This window comes from Musca autumnalis, unplaced genomic scaffold, assembly GCF_047663935.1.
Source record: "Musca autumnalis isolate F117 unplaced genomic scaffold, ASM4766393v1 scaffold_1, whole genome shotgun sequence".
NCBI lineage: Eukaryota > Metazoa > Arthropoda > Insecta > Diptera > Muscidae > Musca > Musca autumnalis.
This window is the reverse complement of record NW_027411644.1, coordinates 156,784,629-156,810,095: the sequence shown is the minus strand read 5'-3', so window position 1 is coordinate 156,810,095 and position 25,467 is coordinate 156,784,629. Positions and strand designations below refer to the sequence as shown.

General features: G+C 33.6%; 1 protein-coding gene across 12 annotated transcripts in view; it reads right to left on the bottom strand.

The window, feature by feature from the left end:
• The window catches only part of LOC141388636 (uncharacterized), a 100,104-nt gene that overhangs the window by 47,349 nt on the left and 27,288 nt on the right, over nt 1-25,467 (bottom strand). For 6 of the 12 annotated variants that reach the window (XM_073958692.1, XM_073958710.1, XM_073958698.1 and 3 more), the window contains exon 2: nt 23,995-24,043. The exons of the other annotated variants lie outside the window; for them this stretch is intronic. The gene's annotated coding sequence lies outside the window, so the exon portion shown is untranslated. The remainder of the gene's footprint in view (nt 1-23,994; nt 24,044-25,467) is intronic. 12 annotated transcript variants of the gene reach the window in all.

Here is a 25,467-nt window from a genome sequence, read left to right as displayed (position 1 = left end):
GAATTCGTCGTTGAACAAATAACGGTAAAGTGAATGAAATCAGTGTCTGTGTTTTCTTAAAGAAATTGCTCTTTTTAGTAAATTAAATGCCCAATACATTTATTTTATAATTGGAAATTTTGTAATTATACCCTCAGCATTTATGCTAACGATGGTATACGCTTTCATACGGGCACAATGTGCCTCATCGAAATAATGGTTTTAGACCCCAAGTATGTTTGGACGAAATGTGTTTCAGACGATTTGGAGTTGGTTTAGCCATATCCGTCCGCCAGGCTGGCTGGAGCGCACTGTGCGTCGGTACTAAGTAGGTTGGTGTAAATAGTCACACACTTTTCTCACAAGGCGCTAACCTTTCGCAATTTTCAACTTTTGTATTTTAAATTGCTGTGTGGAGCTTTAAGTAGCAAGTATGTTAATATAAGTACTATTCCACGTTTTGTTTTGCCTTATTTGTGTTAGGGGTATTCCAACAAAATTTAATTTATTTTCAATATCGCAAAAATATATTCAATTATTTGAATTTGATTTTATTGCTTATTTCAAATTGACATACAGAAAAGAAGGGTTAAAAACATCGCACAAGTCATTGAAAAATAAATTAAAAGGTCAATTGGCAGTTTAAAAACATCAAGCGAACTTTTATTGGCTTATCAGCATTCTGCTGACACGGCAACTAATGCAAAATTCCAATATAATTATCAACGAAATTATTATTTTTTTTTTTCGAAAATAAAAATTAAATATTATTTTTTTTATATAATGGAAAGACCACTAACATGCCAATATGTGAGGTTGTCGAGGCATGTATTGAAATAGAACAGATATCAAATTAAAACAAAACATACATACCTTTGAACCCATTTTTCAAACTACCAATAGTTCTTTGTAAAATCTAAATATTAGTTTAAATTTTGATGTATGTAAAAATTGGCTATATGTGAAAAAATGTATATCAGTAAAATTAAAGCTTGGCTGGAATTGCGATAAAAAACCAATTTTCCAAAATTAGGTATATCAACAATACAGTTAATATGTTTATCTTCTCTTTGGGGCCTACTCCCAATGCACATAAAAGAAATATCGTTATTTTGGGAATTTTTATGCGATTAAACTTATCAACTAAAACGTAATAGCAAAGCACATCAAATTAGTTCAACTATTGAATTTAAAACAATTTTAGAAGACGTCAATCTAAATTGATTTCAATGACATTCGTTTGGTAAACCATTCATTAACCAGTTGCGTGTTTTGTCTGAGGCTTCCGTTGCTTATGTCTGCCTCTTAGTTTGTTATGCTTCACTAAAGATAATGATAATAATATACTATTATTAAAATTTGAATGAAGAGGAAGTGACTGTCAATGCTTAACAAATTTTAATAAAAATATTGAAAATGCGGAAAATATATATATGCAGCAAAGGTATAAAAAACATAGGTAACTAAAACTGAGCTTATATGCATCGAATTCTACGAGTCTATACGATGGCATGTAATGTGCTACACGAAAAATATTCAAGGGTTCTGTTGCAAACGTTCTATCGTGTTGGGTGGGGTGTATGGACAACGGAAATACCTTTGGTTCCTTTGGGCCATTTCGTTCTTTTTATAACGGTAAATGTGGTGAAAAGCGGGATTTCATAGATTTTCGAATTTAAACGGCCATAACTTTTTTTCACAACGGATTTCTATTGATCTGCTTTCCTTTTAAAGAGGTGTATAATATCTTTCGAACAAGCTAGTATTATTTTTTTTAAATCGCCATTATTCATTACTTAGTAATAAGTACGGAGGCACAGTGCGTGCGAAGAGTTGGTGTTGCAAATATATAAAAGCATTTACATAACCCATTATGTTCTTTCGCGTGGCACAGTGTGTTTGACTACAAATCAAAAGTTCGCATGTTTAAATCCAGCAGAGAGCAAAATAAAAATATGGAGTGTGTGTGTTGAATTACCAAAAAATACATGAAACCCCATTATTGGGTAATGGAATTTTTCTGGGTTGTTCCTTCTTTTCAGCTTGTAGTAGAAGCTGTTTGAAGTAGAGCTGGAAAACTATCGATATTCCCAACATTGGATATTTTCGATATTTCATTTCAAAAAATCGATTGCTATTGAATTAAAGATAATTGCTCTGTTCCAGAACCTGCAAGAAGCTACTATTCTTGCAATTCTGGAACAGACCAAATAATTTGTCGTCACCATTAATTTGGAAATGAAAATTGCGGAAATGTCTATGCTTTTGTTGACATTCCCAGAAATATAAAGGAGAAAAAACACAATTGCTTTTATTTAATAAAAATACAAAAAAAAAAATACATTTTACTTTCCCGAAAAATGTGCACGTGTGAATACGGACTTGCTTTCTCACGTCCACAAAACCGAAATTTATATTTATTTTAATGAAATTAACCTAAAGGTTGCGGTTTTTAATCCGATAATATCTATAGAAAAACTATCTATCGATATTGAATTTTTACAAAATAATCGATATTATCGATAGTGGAATCGATTTTTTCCAGCTCTAGCTTGAAGTGCGGACGCCTTAAATATATAATAAGTACAGTGGTCGGAATTGTTGACCTGGACATTAAGAGATTCTCCTTTTCTCATAGTGTCCCAGTATATTTAGTGGCTGATTTCTGAATATGTATATCTGAGGCGGAATAAAATTAATTAATTAAAAAGAAGTTTTCTATTTATCCGTCATTATCAAACCGAAATGGATGATATTTGGTATTTAGTCTATTTTGGGGCTACAAAACTTTTCCGCAGAAATCTTTCGATGCAGGTTCAGGTTTTGATTTAGCCCCGTAAGAACGGTACCGCCCGATTTTCGGTATTCTCGAGGTATTACGCTCACTACCACATCGAAATTGCTGAAATTAACCCTAATAGAGCCGAGATTTTTTTGCGAAAAAAGATTTGCTTTACCACCAATGAAACCAGGTAACGTAATTTGGTGACTATGTGGGTTCGAGTCCATTGCTTTCCTTTTTCACTTGCAAATAATTTCAGATCATTAAGCTTAACTCTAAACGAGAAAATTAATAAAATCATTAAAAAAATGATCTTCGCCCTAACAGGCAAAATTTCAAAAAATAAAAAATAGGCTGAGCCCGGCTGGGATTTGAACCCACGTCCTTGAAAACATATCAAAAAATGTTGTCACGGCGTGTTAGCGTTCAAAGCCAAAACTCATAACTTCAAAGGCATCGCAAAAAGCGGTTGTTGTGAAGAAAATACATTTCAACGGCCAAATATCCGTTAATGTATAAAAACACATTTGCATTTGAAAAACGATAAGTTCTAGGACAGAGAAGCCATTACATAGTCGATACGTCCGAAGATTTGCTTTACCACCAATGAAACCAGGTAACGTAATTTGGTGACTATGTGGGTTCGAGTCCATGGCTTTCCTTTTTCACTTGCAAATAATTTCAGATCATTAAGCTTAACTCTAAACGAGAAAATTAATAAAATCATTAAAAAAATGATCTTCGCCCTAACAGGCAAAATGTCAAAAAATAAAAAATAGGCTGAGCCCGGCTGGGATTTGAACCCATGTCCTTGAAAACATATCAAAAAATGTTGTCACGGCGTGTTAGCGTTCAAAGCCAAAACTCATAACTTCAAAGGCATCGCAAAAAGCGGTTGTTGTGAAGAAAATACATTTCAACGGCCAAATATCCGTTAATGTATAAAAACACATTTGCATTTGAAAAACGATAAGTTCTAGGACAGAGAAGCCATTACATAGTCGATACGTCCGAAGATTTGCTTTACCACCAATGAAACCAGGTAACGTAATTTGGTGACTATGTGGGTTCGAGTCCATGGCTTTCCTTTTTCACTTGCAAATAATTTCAGATCATTAAGCTTAACTCTAAACGAGAAAATTAATAAAATCATTAAAAAAATGATCTTCGCCCTAACAGGCAAAATTTCAAAAAATAAAAAACTTAAAATTGTTTATGAAAATTATATTTTTGAGACTTTTTAAGCATTTTTTATAAAATAACTTTTTTCTCTGAAACGTATAGATTTCCTGCAATCGGACCTTCTTTTAAATATGCCAATCCCTTGGTTTTTGATTGTGAAAATACTCTTACTATATTCCTAACAAATCCCTGACTTTATATGAATCTAACATTTATGATTAAATTTTTATCGCTTGCTTGAGTGGAGTATTCCCCCATTGGCTCAACTTCATTTATTACCCTCAATTACAGAGAGTAATGTTTTTCAAAACGCACTGACAGTGTTGCAAAATTTTACTGATCGCTACCAATATCATGATTTCATCCCGGCGAAGGGAATTATCAATTGGCTTCTCAGTTTTTGAAATGATGCCTTTTTAGCGAAAAACCGAACTCTTTAAGTGTCTAGTATTCTCATATGAATGAGAATCACACTCACTTTTCGGCTTTTCCAAAGAAACACCAAAATCAAAATATTTTGCAACATGCCAGCACGTATCAACTAAGAATTCTTCGAATTCTGTGAGTTGAAAAGAACACCAACACAGTTGCCTGTGAGGTTGTTATTGGAATTTTTTTTTTTTTTTTTTTTTTTTTTTTTTTGTTTTTAACAAAGCACCATTCGCCCGTGCCTCGGCTGTTTTTATGTTTGTTTTGTTTATTGTTGAAGATTCAATCTCATTTTCGATTGCTTGAGTGGAGTATTCCCCCATTGGCTCAACTTCAATAAAATTTTGCAACACTGTCAGTTCGTTTTGAAAAACATTGCTCTCTGTAATAGAGGGTAATATATGAAGTTGAGCCAATGGGGGAATACTCCACTCAAGCAATCGAAAATGAGATTGTATCTTCAACAATAAACAAAACAAAAATTTTTATCGCATATTTACATTTATCATCAAAAGTCGAAAATTACAAAAAAGTCAATTTTTTTGAATAGTTTGGATTTTAGGTCTTTTCTTTAGGTCTTTTCTTTTGGGGCTACAAAAATTTCCACTAGAAAAATGTCAGTACAGTTGGACATTTTGATATAGCTTCCATAGAACTGTACCTCCCAATTATCGATATTTTTGTGGTTTTAGTCTCATTATTACTCCGAACTAGCTGAAAATTTAAATTTACACTTTTTGGGGCTAAAAAAACTTTTCCCCAGAAATTTGTAGATGTAGGTCCAGGTTTTGATTTAGCCGCCGTAAAACGATTTTCGGCATCTTCAAGATTTTGCGCTCTTTATAACATCGAATTGCCTGAAATGTAGTATTTACAGCCAGTTTCTGTATGTCGAAAGAAGAATGTGTGCGAATGAAACACGACCGAACTTTACTTTTCGAAATAATTTTACCTTTGCTTTTGCTTTAAAAAAAAAAACAAATTTGAAAACACACACAAGAGTTTGGACGTGTTTCATTCGCACACATTCTTCTTTCGACATACAGAAACTGGCTGTTAGTCTTCTTTGGGGCTACAAAACTTTCTCCCAGAAATCAGTCAGTACGGGTCCACATTTTGATATGGGCTGCATAGAACGATATATCCCTATTTTCGGCATTTTTAAGGTTATAGCCACATTATCTAACAGAAATGGGTAAAATGGGTAAAATTCCGTATATAGTCTTCGTTGGGAATATAAAATATTTCAGCAGAAAATGCATCATTGATGCATCGATGCATCATTGATATTAAACCCTGTTTAAAAGAAATATTCTTCAGTAAGCAGATACCACTTCTGCTTGGAATAAGCATTGACGTGGCGAAAGAGCTTAGTACTTTCATATACGATAGGAACGTAATTTTTCCATGTTGCTTCAATAGTTCGAATTAGATGGTCTGTTCCAATACTGCAATAATCTACTAATTCTTACTATTTTTTCCGATAACATAAAGGAAAAAAGGTTATCGTAGTAAAAAGTAGTAGCTTCTTGCAGGTTCTGGAACAGAGCAATAGTTGGCCAAAAATCGTTGGCACTATCGATAGTATCGATTATCGATATTATCGTATTAAAAATCCCTAAACTAAAATCTATTGAAATAAATAGAAATTACGCGACTTTTCGGTTTTGTGGATGTGAGAAAAAAGTCTTTAGTCGCACGTACAAATTTTTCGGAAAAGTAAGTCTTATGCCAGACTATGAAAATATTCATGAAAATGTTTTGAGGTTATGGGTAAGAAGGGAGAAAGCGAGCTCCTTCACCTCCGCTCTCTCCTAAAAGCAAAAATATTTTCATGTGTTATTTTCAGTGTCTGACACAAGAGTAAATTGTATTTGTGTCTCCTTTTATTAAATAAAAGCAATTGTTTTTTCTCCTTTATATTTCTGTGAAGTATTTGTAATAAATGTCAACAAAAGCATAGACATTTGCGCCATTTTTATTTCCAAATTAATGGTGATGACAGAGTAACGAGATATCGATAGCTATCGATTTTTTGAAATAAAATATCGAAAATATCTGATGTTCTAGTTCGAATTCACACTACAAATTTACTTTGGGGAACAAATTTTACGTGTGAATTCGGACATACAAATAGTGGTGTTTGAGAGTATAAAAAGTTCGGGCCGGTCGAACTTAACGCGGTTCTTAATTGTTAATATGTCAGCCGTTCGAGTTTAGGTAGGTAGTACCAAAAGAATTCTCAACGAGAGTGTTTCTTTGGAAATGATGAGGATCTATGGTGAGATCCGAAAGTAATAAAGAAAATTAGTTTGTTTTAATAAAATATATTAAAAAATAAAAAATAATTAAACATTAAGTTCCAGTGTTTTATTTATAACTGCACTTAAAACTAGAAAATAATTTGTCGCTTAGCCTCAATAAGTATATTCTTCCTCATGATGGAATCTCTCAAATAAAACGCTTGCCGTTTAATTTTGCCTCCATTTTTAATTTAAATGCAAGCGTTTTATTTGAGAGATTCCGCCATGAGGAAGAATATACTTATTGAGGCTAAGCGACAAATTATTTTCTAGTTTTAAGTGCAGTTATAAATAAAACACTGAAACTTAAATTTTTAATTATTTTTATTTTTAACTTTTTAGTAAATACATTTTTTGACCACTGAGAAGTCCATAACCAAATTACAGTCAATCTAGACCGAAAATGTAGATAACAACTTTAAATTGCTTGAAATCGAGTGGTACTGCTACAGGGGGGCTACACCAAAATCTGACCCATGTCCAAAATTTTTGGTGGGGGAGTTTCTGTACAATTGGTAACTCCAAATGCCAACTTACAGCTAATTCGGACAAAAAATGATGGCAAAATGCCAAAAACACCTGAAATCGGGTGGTACCACTATATGGGGGTTATAGGAAAAAATGGACCCACATTGTATTGTCATCCAAATCTGAAAAGTGTGCAAAGTTTCAGTTCGATTCGTCAACTACAACAGTGTTAAAAATGAGTTACCAGATTTGAACTAAACGGACACCAAAGCAAGTTAAATAAAACACTGTAATAAGAATTATTCGTTGCTCTAAAGTATTAATGTTTGCTGACGATGTTAAACTGTTTAGCAATCATGATTCTTATAATCAATCAATTAATCTGCAACATGATTTGTATTCTCTTTCCAACTGGTGTAGTGTCAACGGTATGTCATTAAACTTAAAAAAATGTAAAAAATTGTCATTTTATAGATCTCGTCCTGATTCTTGCGATTATTTCATAGGTTCGCACAAATTGGATAATGTAGACTCGTTTGTGGATCTTGGAGTTATTTTAGATAGTAAATTGCGTTTCAACTTACATATAGAGTCTTGTGTTAATAAAGCCAAGTCATTACTTGGCTTTATAAAACGCTGGTCTAAGGAATTTGACGATCCATACGTGACCAAACGCTTATTCACTAGCCTTGTCCGACCAACATTGGAATACGGTTGTGTACTTTGGAGTCCTTTTTACAAATGTTATTCTGATAAGATAGAATCAGTACAAGTTCAATTTCTTTTATTTGCTCTTAGAGGCTTAGGGTGGAGCACAAGTGAATCTCTTCCACCATATGAAAACCGTCTAAAGTTAATTGACCTTCCAACGTTGGAAAAAAGACGTTTAATGCTCAGATCTATATTCATTATTAAACTTTTGCGTGGACAAATTGAATCACAGTTTTTAATTGGCGAAATCAATTTTAATGTACCTTCACGTAATACTCGAAACTACATACCACTTAAATTAACGTTAGCGAAATCTAATTATGAAATAAGTAATCCACTCCGATCTTTATGTGATGAATATAACAAATTATATAATAGGATGTCTTTATCGGAACCTCTGCATGCCATAAAAAACTTTATCTTACGTTCTTAGTATTGTTGTAGCAGTTGCCAGGCAATATGTTAGATTTGACCTATTTTATTTTTTGATGTGTTTGTCTTTAAAATGTAACTTTGCTGTAGCTGGTTTTCCCTAGTCTACTAATCCCCCATATTCCGGAATATGAGGTGTACGCGCTCCCTACGTTAAGGGGAGGTGGCCCTCTCGGTCGGCAAGGGCGGGAAAGAGTGGCGTTGGGAACGATCGAAAAAAAAAAAAAAAAAAAAACACTGTAAAAACAACATTAGCTGTGTTCCTTTACTTACCTGAGGTCACCATTTTTGCCATTTGTTATCATTTTTAACCTGCAAAGCGTTCCTTAATCCCGAAAAGTGGCAAAACTGGAAGCAATTTTTAAGAGAATGAGAGTGGTGAGAGAGCGAAAATGGCTTTCTCTTCTACCACAGGCTACCAGCAAAATTTCTGCAGGTAAAAAATGGCAGAACTGATTTTTCGACTTTTGTTTGACGATTATTTCACAATGAAAAAGAAAAACAGAAGAAAAAGTCGAACGCTGACAAAACTAAATTAAAAACTGTGAAATAAAAGACGATTTTTTTATGTTTCTTTTTGACATTGCTGTCAGATCTACCATTTTTCCGTTCCTTCACTTTTCTGGTAAAAATGTTCATGAGAGAGCAATTTTGACACTTTTCTCTTTTACCACCCTTACCATTAAAAAAGTAAAGGAACAAAGCTATTATCTTCTACGTATAAAATATTCAACAAGTATTAAATTTGCGAATGGCAAAATCGTGGTTTTGTGATATTTAAAAAGAAACCCCGATTACTATAAATAAGAATGGAATAATAAAGTTTTTGCAAAAATAAAAAGATACAAAACAAAATGAAATGAAATTAGCCATAACCAAATGAATTCCTCTTCTCTTATTATTAATTTGACCCGGACAAACTTTTAATCTAACGGCAAATGTATCACGCGACTCTTTTTTTCAGTCAATAGCTGCGAGAGATATGTTGATTAACTTGTCAGACTGCTTAATCAGCAAAGCCGAAGCATCGGTGCATCTAAAAATTGTCTGGCATTCCGGCGGATTGTCGTGACTTAATAAGTTTTTTATAACCATTTGCCCTACAGACAGATTTAAACGTCATTGTCACCTCTGTATTTTAAGTATTGTTGTTGCTGTAATTGCCATCTATTTAATTACCGCGAGAGACACAAACTTAAGTCATTAATAAATAAATAATTAGCACCGTTATTTTCAGTTTAGAGGTGTTTCATTTGTGTTATTGTTATTTTTGTTGTTGGGCCAGGCAGGGCAATTAAATTACCATTTTATTTCTTTCGAATACAAGCTTTCCCAATAACATTTAAGTTATGTACTTTTGGTGGCCTAATGATATTCAATTCTCAATGGAGGTTGTATGTTCGTTGTATTTCGTCCGACATGAAATAGGGTCATTAAAATCATTCTAATTCCATGGTGTCACATTGTTCAAATTGTTATCTTGGTGATTAAAAGTCAATTAAATAATCTATAATGTAATTTAAAGGAAGGCATTGTAAATTATTTATTATTTTGTTGTTTTTAAGATTTATTTTTATTTGCTCAAATTTATTTTATTTGCATAAACATAAATGTAAGGACTGATAATGATATTCATATCATTAAGATAAAGAGAACAGTTATTTATGGTATTAAGAAAATCTTCATTTCACTAATGATTTAAAAAGTTCTCACCCCACGTTGCCATTGACAATTTGGAAAGGCTTGAATGTTTATATTAGTGGTGCATGCGGTGAGAGTATATCTGTCTGGTTATATGTTGTGTCAAACGTAAAGGCTCGTGTATAGCTGTTTTATATTCACACTCAGCCTAGAGCTGGCAAAAAAAATCGATGGCACTATCGATAGTATCGATTATTCTTTAAAAATTCAATTTCGATAGATAGTTTTGTCTATCGATATTATCGGATTAAAAACCCCTAACCTAAAATCTACTGACATCAATAGAAATTATGCGGCTTTTCGGTTTTGTCGATGTGAGAAAGTAAGTCCGTGGTCACACGTACAAATTTTTCGGAAAAGTAAATTCTATTTTTGTGTCTTTTTATTAAATAAAATCAATTGGTTTTTCTTCCTTTGTATTTCTTGTGCAAAATGTCAACAAAAGCATAGACATTTTAGCCATTTTTATTTCCAAATAAATGGTGATGACAAATTAATGATAGTATCGATATCTATCGATTTTTTGATATGAAATATTAAAAATATCTAATGTTGGGGATATCGATAGTTTGCCAGCTCTAACTCAGCACCTCATGCTTAGATTTAATTAAATACCTAACAACAATTTACTATTGACCTCGGGGGAGCCTGTAACCCCTAGAGGACGCGTCCCCAGGTGGCGGATAGGGGAATGCTTCCCAGATATGGGTGGTAAGAGGGAAATCAAATACCTCTCGCGGACCAACAGGTAGCGGTGTCTGTTTCCACAGTGGGCGGCTGCAAACAGCGTCTGTACTCTAATAAGAGCGGCTGAAACGAGGACGGAAAACTTACAACCCATCAGAAGATAAGGGGAAATCACTGATGTATTATCCCTTGAAAACCATATTACAATGAATGCAGAAACAAACATATGGCCCTCAATCTCCGGTAACTCGAGGGTGCTAAGAATCCCCGGAGGTAAAACTAAAAAGACGCTTAACATTGGTACTTGGAATGTTAGAAGCCTTTATGAGTCAGGCAAATTAAGCAACACAATATCCGAAATGGAAAGACTGAATATAGATATCCTAGGTGTTTGCGAAACCTGGTGGCCGAATGTTTCGGAATTCGTATCCCATGGTGCCAAAATCTTCTTCTCTGGAAATCCGAACAAGAATCATAGGAATGGTGTTGGGATTATCATTAGAGGGAACATTTCCAAAAGCGAGGTAGGATTTTTTCCAAAGTCAGATAGGACCATGATGATCAAAATAAAAGCAAGGCCGCTCAACATCAATATAATTCAAGTATATGCTCCCACATCAGACAGAAGCAATGAAGAAGTAGAAATGTTTTATGAGGAAATAAAAAGTCTTGTTAAACTTACAAACCCCCATGATATAAATATCATCCAAGGTGATTTTAATGCAAAAGTAGGGAGAGGTGAAGTAACTGGTGTTACAGGACGATATGGATTGGGCGAAAAAAATGAAAGAGGTGAACGACTCATTCAATTCTGTCAAGAATTCAACATGAAGATAGCAAATACACTTTTCACTCTACCGCCAAGAAAGCTCTACACTTGGAAATCTCCACAAGACAGAATTGGCAACATCATTAGAAACCAAATTGACTTCATTCTTATCAACAGGCGACACTGCTCATCAATAAGGAAGGCCACAACATATCCGAGTGCTGATGTACCATCTGATCATAACCTTTTAATGGCAAAGATACGCATAAAACTAAAAACTCATACTAAAAAGGCACAAAGTAAAAAACTTGACTTAGGAAAACTTCAAAACCAAACACTAAAATCGGATGTATGTACAAGAATAAATACAGAGCTGAATAATGTCGACAGCGAAGATATAGAAAATATATGGAATAATGTAAAGAATACTATAAACTCAATAGCCAGAAACACCCTAGGCAATTTTATAAAACCAAAGACCAAAAATTGGATGACTCAAGAAATCCTGCAGCTAATGGATGAAAGAAGAGCATTTAAAAATAAAGATTACGAAAAGTACTGGGAACTAAATAGAGAAATTCAAAGGGAGATACGTAACGCAAAAAATAATCACCTAAATACTCAATGTCAGGAAATTGAAAGACTTATGAGCCTACATGACGATTTCAACCTGCATAAGAAATTGAAAGAAGCATCTGGACAATATAGGAATACAAATCCATCTGTCCTTTTCAATAACAACAATGAACCGGTCTTTGAAATTGCAGAAAAGAAACATATCTGGAAAGAATATATCCAAACACTATTTAAGGATGATAACAGATCAAGCTACGTTAACAATGCACCAGATTATATGACAGGAAACAGCATCACAAATAATGAAGTAGAATCAGCAATAAAATCCCTTCGAGATGGAAAAGCTACAGGGCCTGATGAAATTCCAGTTGAATTATTAAAAATGCTAAATAACAGCAACATTGAGCTACTGACAAAACTGTTTAACTACATCTACGATACTGGTATATACCCACAGGATTGGCTAAAATCCACCTTTATAACAATACCAAAAAAACCCCATGCCAAAAAATGCAATGACTATCGTCTCATTAGTTTAATGAGTCACGCTCTTAAAATTTTTCTTAAAATTATCCAGAAGAGAATATATGAGACATGTGAAAAGGAAATGGGAGGAACTCAATTTGGTTTTAAGGAAGGAAAGGGAACCCGTGAGGCTTTATTCTGCATACAAATGCTCGTTCAAAAATGTAGAAGTGTCCACAAAGACGTATTTTTATGCTTTATAGATTACGAAAAAGCATTCGACACTGTGCAGCATGATAAGCTCATGGAAATTCTCACAGCAATTGGAATCGATGAGAAAGAGATAAGGTGTATTAAAAGCTTGTACTGGCACCAGACTGCCCAAGTCAACATAAATGGAGATTTAACTGAAGATGTAGCAATATCTAAAGGAGTTCGACAAGGATGCATTTTATCCCCACTACTCTTCAATATTTACTCCCAAAAAATTTTTCACGAAGCAGTAGATGGCATCCAAGAAGGTATATTGATAAACAACAATTACATAAATAATATCAGATATGCTGATGACACTACATTAATATCCGACAGCATATCAGGCCTACAAAATCTTGTTGATAGACTAACATCAAGTAGTGAGTTGTATGGGCTAAAAATAAACACCCTCAAAACAAAATTTATGATAATAAGTAAGAACAACGCTCACAACGAGTTGATTTTAAAAATACAAAATTTCCATATTGAGAGGGTACAAAGTTTCAAATATCTGGGAGTTTTGCTAAACGATCAATGGGACTACTCAAAAGAAATCAAATGTCGCATAGAAATGGCAAGAGATGCATTTCATAAATATAAAAAAGTTCTAATAAGCCATGATATAAATGTTGCAACAAAATCTCGTTTAATAAAAGCGTATATATGGCCAGTCTTGTTATATTCAGTCGAAGTGTGGACGTTAAAAGCGGCAGATATCAAACGACTCGAAGCATTTGAGATGTGGGTGTACCGTCGAGTACTAAAAATACCATGGGTCCTGCATGTATCAAATACTGAAGTATTGCGAAGAATGAATACAACAAGAGAATTATTAAACAACATAAAGAAACGGAAAACGGCATATCTAGGGCACATTATGCGAAACCGTAAATACATCATTCTCCAGGAAATACTGCAAGCAAACATAGAAGGAAGACGTACCAGAGGAAGAAAAGAGATGTCATGGATTCAAAATATCCAACAATGGACAGAATTCCAGAACGCCGAAAATCTAATAAGCATAGCGAGAAATAGAGATATATTTTCCTATTTTGTTAATAATTTATGAAAAACATAAATATGTAATTTTTTTGACAATTGTAATATGATCGCTAACATTCGAAAATCGAATAAGCAATAAAGAAGAAGATAGGATAGTCAATTTATTGCACGGTTTTTTCTTTTTTTTGTGCAAAATCTTTAATTATTAATCTTACGAGGGGAACTAAAAAATTTCTGGCCATTTGATATTTTTTGGAAAGTTTGACAGTTTTTAGCCTAAACATACTCAGGACAGTTTGACATATGATCATGTGCTGTGTTGTTTAAAGTGACTTGAAAAAATCAATTTGCAAAAAAATGGAATTTACTTGTGAACATTTTCGTCCGATCATTTTTCACAACTTTCTTAGTGGAAAATCACGGCAAGAGTGCATCGATCAAATTAAATCTTTGTATGTCAATAAACGACCATCCTATACCAATATGAAAAACTGGGTTAATGAATTCAATCGAGGCCGAGAATCGCTAAGAATCGAAGGTCGTGAGGGTCGTCCAAAAACGGCCGTTGTGCCAGAAAAACAAAGCCGTGCGTGAACGGATAATTCAAGCTCGCCGTGAGATAGAGGCATCCATAGACATTTATTCCACCAAATAACATTTGATATTGCATAAACACTGTAAATACGTTCAAAAACCATGTTTTGGGGGTGTCTCAATCACGCCACTGTAAACAACACAACCCATGACCGTACGTCAGACTGTCCTGAGTACATTTAGTCTAAAAACTGTCAATCTTTCCAAAAAAAGCCAAATGGCCAGAAACTTTTTTAGTTCCCCTCATATGTACATCCTTATGTCACGTATAACAAGTAACAATTGAAAGTTCGCATAAACTGGGCGATAAAAGTTTCAATTTTCTTATTACATACTCGTACACAGTTTTTGTTTTCCTTCTTTACTATGGGATAATCCACAGCTTTGTCGGGAACTTTTAATTACGAACGATAGCTGCAAATGTTCCAATAGAATTTCTTATCACAAAGAACTTTGATTTTATTTGTTTTTTTTATTTATTTTATTGATGTGTTTGCCGTTTGTGTGCTTGGAAATGGGTACAATTATGTGCTTGCGAAGAGTCACTGTGTCCCAGTGTTTTATCGGTCAGCAGCAGTTTTTTTTGTGTTTTTGTTGGAGTGGTCTAGTTCTGATAAAATTAATTCAAAACAAACAATTAAATTATTGTATGTATATTACAATATAAAGTAAATGATTTATTTTGCATTAAGGTAGTGCAGTTCTATAAAACAGACACAACTTACAGCTCAGCGCAACATCTTCCATAAATAGGTTGTAACGACACTATTTGCTATTTTATATTTTTTGCAATGGGTATACCCAGTGATTATAAATACCAGCATTAAATAGCTATAAAGCAAACATATGAAAATTCTCTGCTCCAAAACCTGGAAAAATCTACTATTTTTGATTTTTTTTTTTTTTTTTTTTTTTGATAAATTTATAAAGGACAAATTGTCAACATTTAAAAAATAGTAGATTCTTGCAGGTTATTGAACAGATCTTATATGTATTATATATGAAAATACAAATTCCCGTATTCCCCGAATTTCAAACATTTTTTCCGGGAAATCCCGTCCAAAAAATTCGAGAATTCCCGACCCCAAATTCTATATAGCACCCATATAACGGTACCGCCTGATTTCAGGTATTTTGAATTTTGTGGTTGACCGAATTAGCTAAATTTTGGTATTTGGGGTTCCTATCCACCTAAAATTGTAGGCATTGCTACTTTCGTTACAGAAAGAAAACTAATTATTCCATATTAGTTCTGAATATATTGCATGGTTCAAAGTTCAGCCAGTCGAACTTAACGCTTTTTTACTTGTTTTGTTGGGACCAACGCGACCAAATCGATTGGTTGTCAATGAGAGTCGTACCTAAAATTTTCTGAGCGACAGTTTTGCAGAACATTTCGAAGCTGAAAAACGTCATATTGTGGGATATTGAAGGAAGCTAGTTAGAAGGTCGAAATGCTCTACGAAAATAATCCTCATTCGATTTGACTGAACTCATGTCATCTCATAAATAAGCTAAAACAACAGTTAACAAAGATATAACGCTAAATTCAGATGCCTTACAGAGCCTTCAGCAGAAAGTTCATCACGCCATAACTCGGAAGTTCGACTCACGGCGGATCTGTCATTCGGGATTCTTAATATGCTCACCAAGGGCTTTCATCCCCAAAAGGAATTATCTGTGCCCCAAAATTTTGGTTCACAGTGTAATTTGACTTTTTGTGAAGTTCGCTTTCCTCAATGAGCTGTGTTCACTAATTTGTTTCTCATGTTGTGCTGTGTTCAGTGTGTGTCTTTAATCAAGTGGGGCGCGTAATGTAGTGGCTGCGTAACCCGTTCCTACATATATGTTACAAATATGTTTGGATCCAAACAACTATATGTTTGGGAATGGATGCAAGCAAATATATATTTGGGTCCAAACAAATATATGTTTGTAACATATCTCAATTTTATTTGTTTGGGTACCAACATATTTTTTCATGTTAGAACATATTTTTTATGGGTTGAGAAAGGATTTTTGTTAAAGAGCGTAACAACAGGGCTCTCGCTTATTTTATAAAAAATAGTTGTGTGTATGGTGCAATAGAAGACGCAGAAGCGACGACGGGAGGGTGAAAAAGATTGTTTTTGTTTTGGTGTTTTGTATGCGGCCAAACGCTCGTGTTTCGTTCTTTGTTGTTTTTTGTTTTCAGCCGATAGCCTTAGATGCTAGTGCTATTTTTTAAATAACTTTATTGTAATTTTTTATTACACTGTGCAACAAAATTCATTTTTTTCAGAATGATGGGAAAAACTGAGTAGATTACTCTGTGCAATACGAAAAATATTAACCATATTCTGACAACTCAGCGTGATAGAAGGCCAAAAAAGAGAAGCCACGTGTCTCGCCGTTTTTTCTTATCTCATTAACTTTCGCGGAGGAGGCCTATCCAAATGTTTGATCTTTGGTGTAAAAATGGTCATTTAGTCAGGACTATATCTTCCAAACCGTTAGGAAATTTGAATTTATCTCAGAGACAAAGTAGTAGCTCCTGTCGTAAAGAACAAAAATTGTAAACACATATAATCCATCAAATTTCATCTGCAAGGTCAAAATGACCAAGGTCAAGTTTCTTTTAAAAAATTTTCTCGGGTTTTGGTGTACAGCTATCAAACCGATCAAATTTGAAGCAAACAAGCAACTACAAAAATTTACCTCAGATCTCAATAAACATCTTTCTAGAACATACGAACTATGCATAGACGATTCTTAAAGGTCAAAATAGCAAAGCAAATGGAATTTTTATCCTGTTTTCTCGGGTTCTGGTCCACAGATACTAAACCGTTCAATATTCAAGAAAACAACCAACTACAATAATGTAGCAAAGACACCAATAAACAACTTTCTGGAATATGCGAAATCTCTATGAACGATTCTTAATGGTAAAAATAGCAAAACACTTTTCAAAATATTAAATTTTTACACAGATACCAAATCGCCCAAAAATTAAGGATACCGTCAACCACAAAAATGTACCTTAGATTTTAATAAACAACTTTCTAGAACATATAATGATTCTAGGAATGGTTCTCAGGGCTGGAATTCACGAACAATTAAATTATGTTTAATATTCCCCAGTTTCAAATTTGATCGGTTTGATAGCTGTAGACCAAAGCCCGAGAAAAAATTTTAAAAGAAATTTGAACTTGGCCATTTTGACCTTGCAGATGAAGTTTGATGGATTATATGTTTTCACAATTTTTTTCTTTAAGACAAGAGCTACAACTTTGCCTCTGAGATAAATTCAAATTTCCTAACGGTTTCGGTAGAGTCAGAATATGGTTAATAAAACATGACTCAAAAAGTTACACACAGTGTTATGAAAGTAGAGCTAAAAATATGAGACACGTAGATCGGCGTTTTTAAAATTTACCAAAATAGGAGGGGCAAGTTCCGCCTAATTCTAGTTTTATTTTCGAAATATTCGAGTTAAGATATCTTGGAATTCTTGCATTTTAGGTATGTAGTGTCTTTGGCAACTTTACAGAGGAGTATGTGGCGAATATTTATGTTAAAAATTTTAATCCTCATGCGGTTCATCAAAGGGGTCCTTTTGGTCCTTTTTTAGAAAATCTTTCAAAAACTCCTTTCAAGTGTGATCATATCAAATCCAAATTTTCTACAAAATTGTTCGCCATAAAATTTTACTATAAGTCTCAGAATACATCAAATCTGTAAATCTTGTCTAATCGCCAGGAATCTCTCTAAAAATTAACAAGTAAGAAAAGCGTTAAGTTCGGTCGGGCCGAACTTTTTATACCCTCCACCACAAATTTCAGCCATTTCGGTGGATTAATGTGGCCACAACCTTCAAAATACCGAAATTCGGAAGGTACCGTTCTATGGGGGCTATATGATGGCGTGGACCTATACCTACAAATTTCTGGGGGAAAGTTTTATACGCCTAAAGAAGACTAAATACCAAATTTCAGCCATATCGGTGTGATAATGAGGCTAAAACGTTCAAAATATCGAAAATCGGGAGATATTGTATTATGGGGGCTATATCAACACGTGGGCCTATATAAATATTTTATGGTAGAAATGTTTCTTAGCCTCTGGAAACACAAAATACAAAGTTACAACCGATTCTTTGGTCAAATGGGTCTAATACATTCAAAATATATTAAAACAAGTAAGAAAAGTCTATAGTCGGACGGAGCCGACCATGGGATACCCTATACCACTATCCCTGGACAATCGCTCTCCACAGAACTTCTTTTCAATGATTGTGAAAATTTAATTATCAAATATCAGAGATGTAATGTATAATACTTATGACCAAAACCAAAAAGTTATCTAGCATGACAAAGACATTTTTGTAGCAGGAAAGGAAAATTGAGTTCACACAAACTAAAATGTAATGAAACCCACTTATGTAGTACTACTACTTCCGTTGTTTAACCGCTATGTGGTGTTACATAAACTTTTGGAGAGACAATATGTAGCATGGGATAAAAATGAGGTTCTCTACACAGAACCCATTATATATTAGGCAGTAGGCCCGTTATCTACCACACACTTTATTGCAATTTACATCAGAGGAAAGGTCAGTAGTTTTTCCCATATGTAGGCTACTTTGCGAAATATATATATGTCCTCAAGGAATTAAAATATCGACCATAAATAAAATTTTATATTTTTCATACAAAAGTAATGGTCCATTTCACCCGCTAAAGAATATCAGATCATCATTCAAAATTGTAGGCATCTTTTTCGACCTATACTCTTACCCGGTGCAAAATTTCGTGACTATTGATGTTGCGACTTCTAGCGAGTTTATTATTACACTACAAACAAATAACGGAATATATTAGCCTGTAACTCTGTTATCTGATCATGCACACCAACATAATTGGCATCAATTGAAAGGTCAAGCGTTCCACTTTCAAGTATATCTCACTTGTCCGGAATGTCACTTCCAGGAATTAAGATATAAGCTGTATATTAAAAATTTTCACAATTTTCACACAAAAGTTTTGGTTCATTTAACCCTCTAAATATTATCCGATCGCCATCTCAAATTGCAAGCTTCTCCTTTGTGATATACTCTTACCTTATTTAAAATTACGCGTTGATCGGACTATTATTGAGACCTACAGAGCCGCTAGAAAATTGGATAAATATTATGTTTTTGGTCCATTTCACCCGCTAAATATTTCGCGATCATTACCAATAAGAATAGGGATCTATTCTGATCTGAACCCGACCTCCATACAAAAATTCGTGACGATCGGTCCATAATTGCGGCCTGGAGCGTGTTTACAATTTATAATGGACAGACGGACGGACGGACGGACGGACTGACGGACGGACACACATCTCAAAATCGCTTTATCTCGTCGAGATATGAAGATTGGTATACCACATTGGGGGTCTCCGACGAATATTTCGCGGTGTTACATGAATTTTTACCAAAACAAACTTATAATACCCTTTTCCACATTGTGGTATAGGGTATAATGACGCGTACTTTATAAGGGGTCTTATGTGGGGACTATACCAAAACTTGGACCTATATAACCCAACTTTGGTAAGAATGTTTTCTGGCCTCTGAAGACACAAAATACCAAATTACAACCAATTCTGTGGTCAAATGGGTCTAATACATTTAAAATATATTAAAATGACGCGTACTTTATATGGGGCCTTATATGGGGGCTATACCAAAACGTGGACCTATATAACCCAACTTTGGAATATTTTTTGGCCTCTGGAGACGCAAAGTACCAAATTACAACCAATTCGGTGGTAAAATGGGCCAAATATCTTAAAAATTCCTTAAAACGACGACGCGTCACTTTGTATGGGGGCTATACGAAAGCGTGGACCTACATAACCCGCTTTCAATACCAAAAGTCCTACGTAAATATAACATATTTTCCCAAAATTTCATCAACCTACGTCAATCCGTTCGGACGCTAGAGTGATTTCCACAGACGGACAGACGGACGGACATGGCTATATCGATGTAGAATTGCACGCTGATCAAGAATATATATACTTTGTGGGGTCTACAATGATTATTTCGAGTAGTTACAAACGTAGTGACAAACTTAATATACCCCCATCCTATGGTGGAGGGTATAAAAACGGACTTCATCTGAGTTTATTCAAAATTGTCACACAAAACATACTTTTAGAGAGATGACGTCAAAGACAAAAATATTCTTCGTCAAATTTCACTATGGGTCACTAATGCAATGAAATGTCTATTTACATTAAATATCATGAAAATATCAGTATCAATTTTGCTGAAAAAAAATGAAAATATTTCCCAATTTTTTGATGAAATTTGTTTCTTTCTTTTTTCGAGTTGATACATGATAGTAATATGAAAGTTGATTCTAGGTGAAGAAGAAAAATTATACGCAAAATTTCACTATGAGTTTCAGAATAAACTATATATCTAGGTATACCACTTTCTTAAGAAAATTAGATTGCAATTTTATATATTTTAGAATGAAATTATTTGTTTTAATTTTGGACTGTTAATTTTACATACTTCCATAGTGCGAATATGGTAAAAAGAAGAAATGTTCCAAATAAAATTTCACTATGAGTCCCTGAATAAAAGAAATCCGTATCCATAACAAATAACATTCTTAGCAGCCCTTGTTTTTGATATAGGGTTTCGCTCCATATTTTACAAATTTTATCCAGATTGTCATTGTGATTGGACACTATAAATATCTTATTGATGATTTTTCGTTATGAAATCATACGGAAGGTGTTGTGCGCTCCAATTAAACAGCTTTTGAAATATTTGTGGTGAATTTATTTTCAAAAAATGTAGAAAACCCAGATCGGACGTTGTAAAATTGCGTATTTTTAGTACTATAAACTTAAATTACGTAGTTAGGATAACCCATTGGTCTAAGCTATGGTCCAGTGAAAATATTGGTGTCATACGGGTTATCACATACACTATTTGTCGTGGTCCAAAATATTACAGTGATGGGAGTAACTCCTGCTTTGGTGACATTTACGGAAGTAACCCTAGAAATGTACATAAATATTCGCCACATCCTCCTCTGTACAGTTGCCAAAGACACTATATTCCTAAAATGCAAGGATTCCAAGATATGTTAACACGAATATTTTGAAAAAAAAACTAGAAATGGGCGGAACTTTCCCCGCCTACTTTGGTTACTTTCCGATGTAAACTTTAAAAACGCCGATACACGTGTCTCATATTTTTAGCTCTACTTTCATAATCTACTCAATTTTTCTTGTCATTTTTGTTTTTTGTTGTCGCACAGTGTTATAATAAATATTTGAAATAAATAAATTGTTTTTGTTGCGAGTTATTCTTCCACAAGCTGGCATGTTTTTCTGTAACTCATAGTTAACCTAACAAGCGAAGAGGAAAAGAAACAAATTGTATGAATTATTTTTGTTCTTTTTGCGAGAAAGGTAGAGAGCATTTTTTGAGTTACATCAAGACAATCGTTGAGTAAAGACGGTACAATGAGTGAATGTTTTGTGTTTGTGTTTTTAAAGTAATTGTGCTTTTTAATAAAGTTGGGCATTTAATTTTACATTTTATAATTAAATCAAAAAGGTGACTGGAAATATTTTGTAGGACAAAACAGAAATCGCATAATATTTGGGAAAAACAGTAATACATACACGCAAATATTTGAAATATGGATGTACCTAATTATTACATTATATAATCATTTGATTCCAGATACCGGTTTCTCGTTGATGATTTCAATTTTGAGGAGAATGTGTTTTATTTCACAAATAATGTGACGTGTTCAACGATGTTTCTATATTTTATAATTAATAGTTTCATTTCTTTTTCTTTCTAAAAGTGTGACATTTTTGTATTTGGAATTTTGTATGTACCTACGCGTCTGTTGTTGCTTTTGTGTTTGGTATTTCTATGCATTTCAATAAAAGAAAAACCACCACAATTTATAAATGTGTGTAAGTCTATGTTTTTGTGGCTTTTGGGTTTGAATTTATATTTCATCCAAACAAATATTTGTTTGCACCCAAACATATATTTGTTTACAGGACCCAATCATATATATGTTTACTGCAAAATATGTTTGGGACATATGTTAGAGAGGCCTTTTTCCCGTGTATTTCAAAGATTTTTACGTCACATTCGATTCAAATCGGCAGTACTTGCAAACAAACGGTATTTGTATATTAGTTTCAGGGGTTAGGATGAACGTTTCATCGGAATGTCAATTATTCACACTTTAACTCTTACAAAAAGTCCATTAAAGTGAAACATTTTTTCGACACTTTTTTCAATAACTTCTAATTTGTCAAGTATTATCATCGTATTAATCGATTCTACTGTTTCAATTTACAAAATATTTCATTCATCTGTGATTTAATTGACTTGATGTTATAAAAATTGCGTCATGATTTTTTTTTAATATTGGAATGAGTGACATTTATTCAATTCTTTTAGATCAAGAGCTGTATTTTATGAAATAAGCTTTGTATTACGAATAATTATCAAACACATTTATAGTAGATTAACTGTAATTTGCTTCCACCAAGTATAATAATCTAAGTCAGCTAAGCAATAGAGTCAAACGAGCAATACTTCTTATATTCCCAAAAAAAGAAAAAAATATTTCTAATGAGGAAAGTGGTTTAATCGGTTATAACCGATTAACGTGTGTTTCCACTTGTTCAATCTTCAATTTATTCCTTTCATCTGAATTTTTGAGATTTGATATTTTAATTGCGTGATATTTTGTTAAAATTCATAAGAGTGACAATCATGCCATTCCTTAATGGCAAAAACTATTTTTTATATAAACCACGTTTTGCGAAAAGTTATCAAACACTTAAAAGAAATATAAACTATTATTTCTTTTTGCTAAACAAAAATATACAAAAATATACCGGCAAATGTGTAGGCCTATGCTTCAAAACGTGTATAAACAGATGTCGTACAATATATAGCATCGGTTTATTTGCGATAAGCGTTTTCGCGATAACGAATATTTGACAGTGACATTGATGGCATATTACTCGATTAACTCAATAATAAATAAACTTTGAAATCATCATAAATTTTAGAGATAATCATTCATTAGAAATGAATGCACTGTAAGAAATATTTGACATTTTATCATGTTAATTTAAAATTTAGTTCTATATTCCATATAAAATCATAAATATACATATAAATACATATATATGTATGTAGATAGATATATGTATGTAGATATGTATGTAGATATGCATGTATAAAAATAAACAACATTATTAAATCACAAACATTGTTTTTGTTTGATTTTAGCAGATTTTGTGTGTGTACACAAGTTAATGGGCATTGAACCCAATTCATAGACACTGTTGCCTTCTTGTAGTGGCGAGGTCTAGCACAAAATAAAAAAATATTTTTATATTTTAAAATTAGTTGTCCAAAAATGAATTTAAAATGTTTTATGCATTAAAATGTATCAATGTCGGCCTTGCCGCATTGTAATATTTCTTCACTACTAGATAAAACAATTTTTTCCCCTTTCAATTCGACATACATTCAACCCTCATTAAAGAAAATTATAATATCAGCTTTGCTTTTCCGTTATATATGAACCATATATTTGAGTTCTCTAAAACATATCAAATGTACTTGCCGTATTTTAAATATATAGATTTTTCCCATGTTGTAGATTTTAAGCTTACCTGTAAAGATAAAAAGAAGAGAAAACAATTACTATTAGTTTGGTTTTAATAAAACAATCACCTGCAATTCTTATAGATGCACAAAACGAATGGAAAAATTTAATGGTTGGAAAATTAATTAATAATTCTTCAAATTAATTAGTTTATATGAGATCTAAACCAGAACTTCAAAATATATGTATGTATATTTTATTTTTATACCCTCCAACATAGTATGGAGGGTATATTAAGTTTGTCATTCCGTTTGTAACACATCGAACTAATCATTTGCTAATATTCTTGATCAGGATAAAATTCTAAGACGATCTAGCCATGTCCGTCTGTCTGTCCGTCCGTCCGTCTGTTGTAATCACTCTAGCATCCGCAATAATTGAGATAGAGTGCTGAAATTTTGCATCCATAGGCAGGTCAAGTTTGAAGATGGGCTATATCGGTCCACTCTTTGGTATAGCCCCCATATAACGGTACCTCCGGATTTGAGGTATTTTGGCATTCTTCGCTACATGTGCAGACCGAATTAGCTATAATCTGGTACTTAGGTTTCCTAGTGATCAACAAACTTATATGGGCATAGGTCCATGTTTTGGTATAGTCCCCATATAACGGTACCTCCCGATTTTCGGTATTTTGAGAATTTTATCCACAATTTTTAACCGAACTATCTGTAAATTGCCATTTGAGGTTCTCAGTGGTCATGAAATATCTCCACCAAACATCGTCAACATAGGTCCATGTTTTGGTATAGCCCCCATATAACGGTACCTCCCGATTTTCGGTATTTTGAGAATTTTAGCCACAATTTGTAACCGAACTATCTGTAAATTGCCATTTGAGGTTCTCAGTGGTCATGAAACATCTCCACCAAACATCGTCAACATGGGTCCATGTTTTGGTATGGCCACCTTATAACCGTACCTCCCGATTTTCGGTAGTTTGAGCATTTCAGTTACAATTTTTAACCGAACTAGTTGTAATGATCGGTATTTTGAAAATTTTAGCTACAATTTTGTCTATTCAAAAATAATCGTCAATATAGGTCCATGTTTTGGTATATCCCCCCATATAACTGTACCTCCCGATTTTCGGGAATTTTCAGTGGTCACGAAATTTCTTCACTAAAATTCGTCAACATGGGTCCATTTTTGAGGGTCTACATTGCTTTGATGAAACTACCCTCAATTTGACTCTTGAATTTCCCTGCAGCTATAAAACTTTTCCGCCAAAAAATTTAAAGATAGGTTGACTCTTTGATATAGCCCCGTAGGTGGTACCTTTCACCTAGCTGAATGAAATTTTTGTTAGAGACCCTGTGGGCCATCAGGATTTAGCGTTATATCTTTGTTCACTGTTGCTTAAGTACTCTACAAAAACAACAAACAAAGATATAATGCTAATTCATTATGGCTTACAGGGTCTCTTGCAAA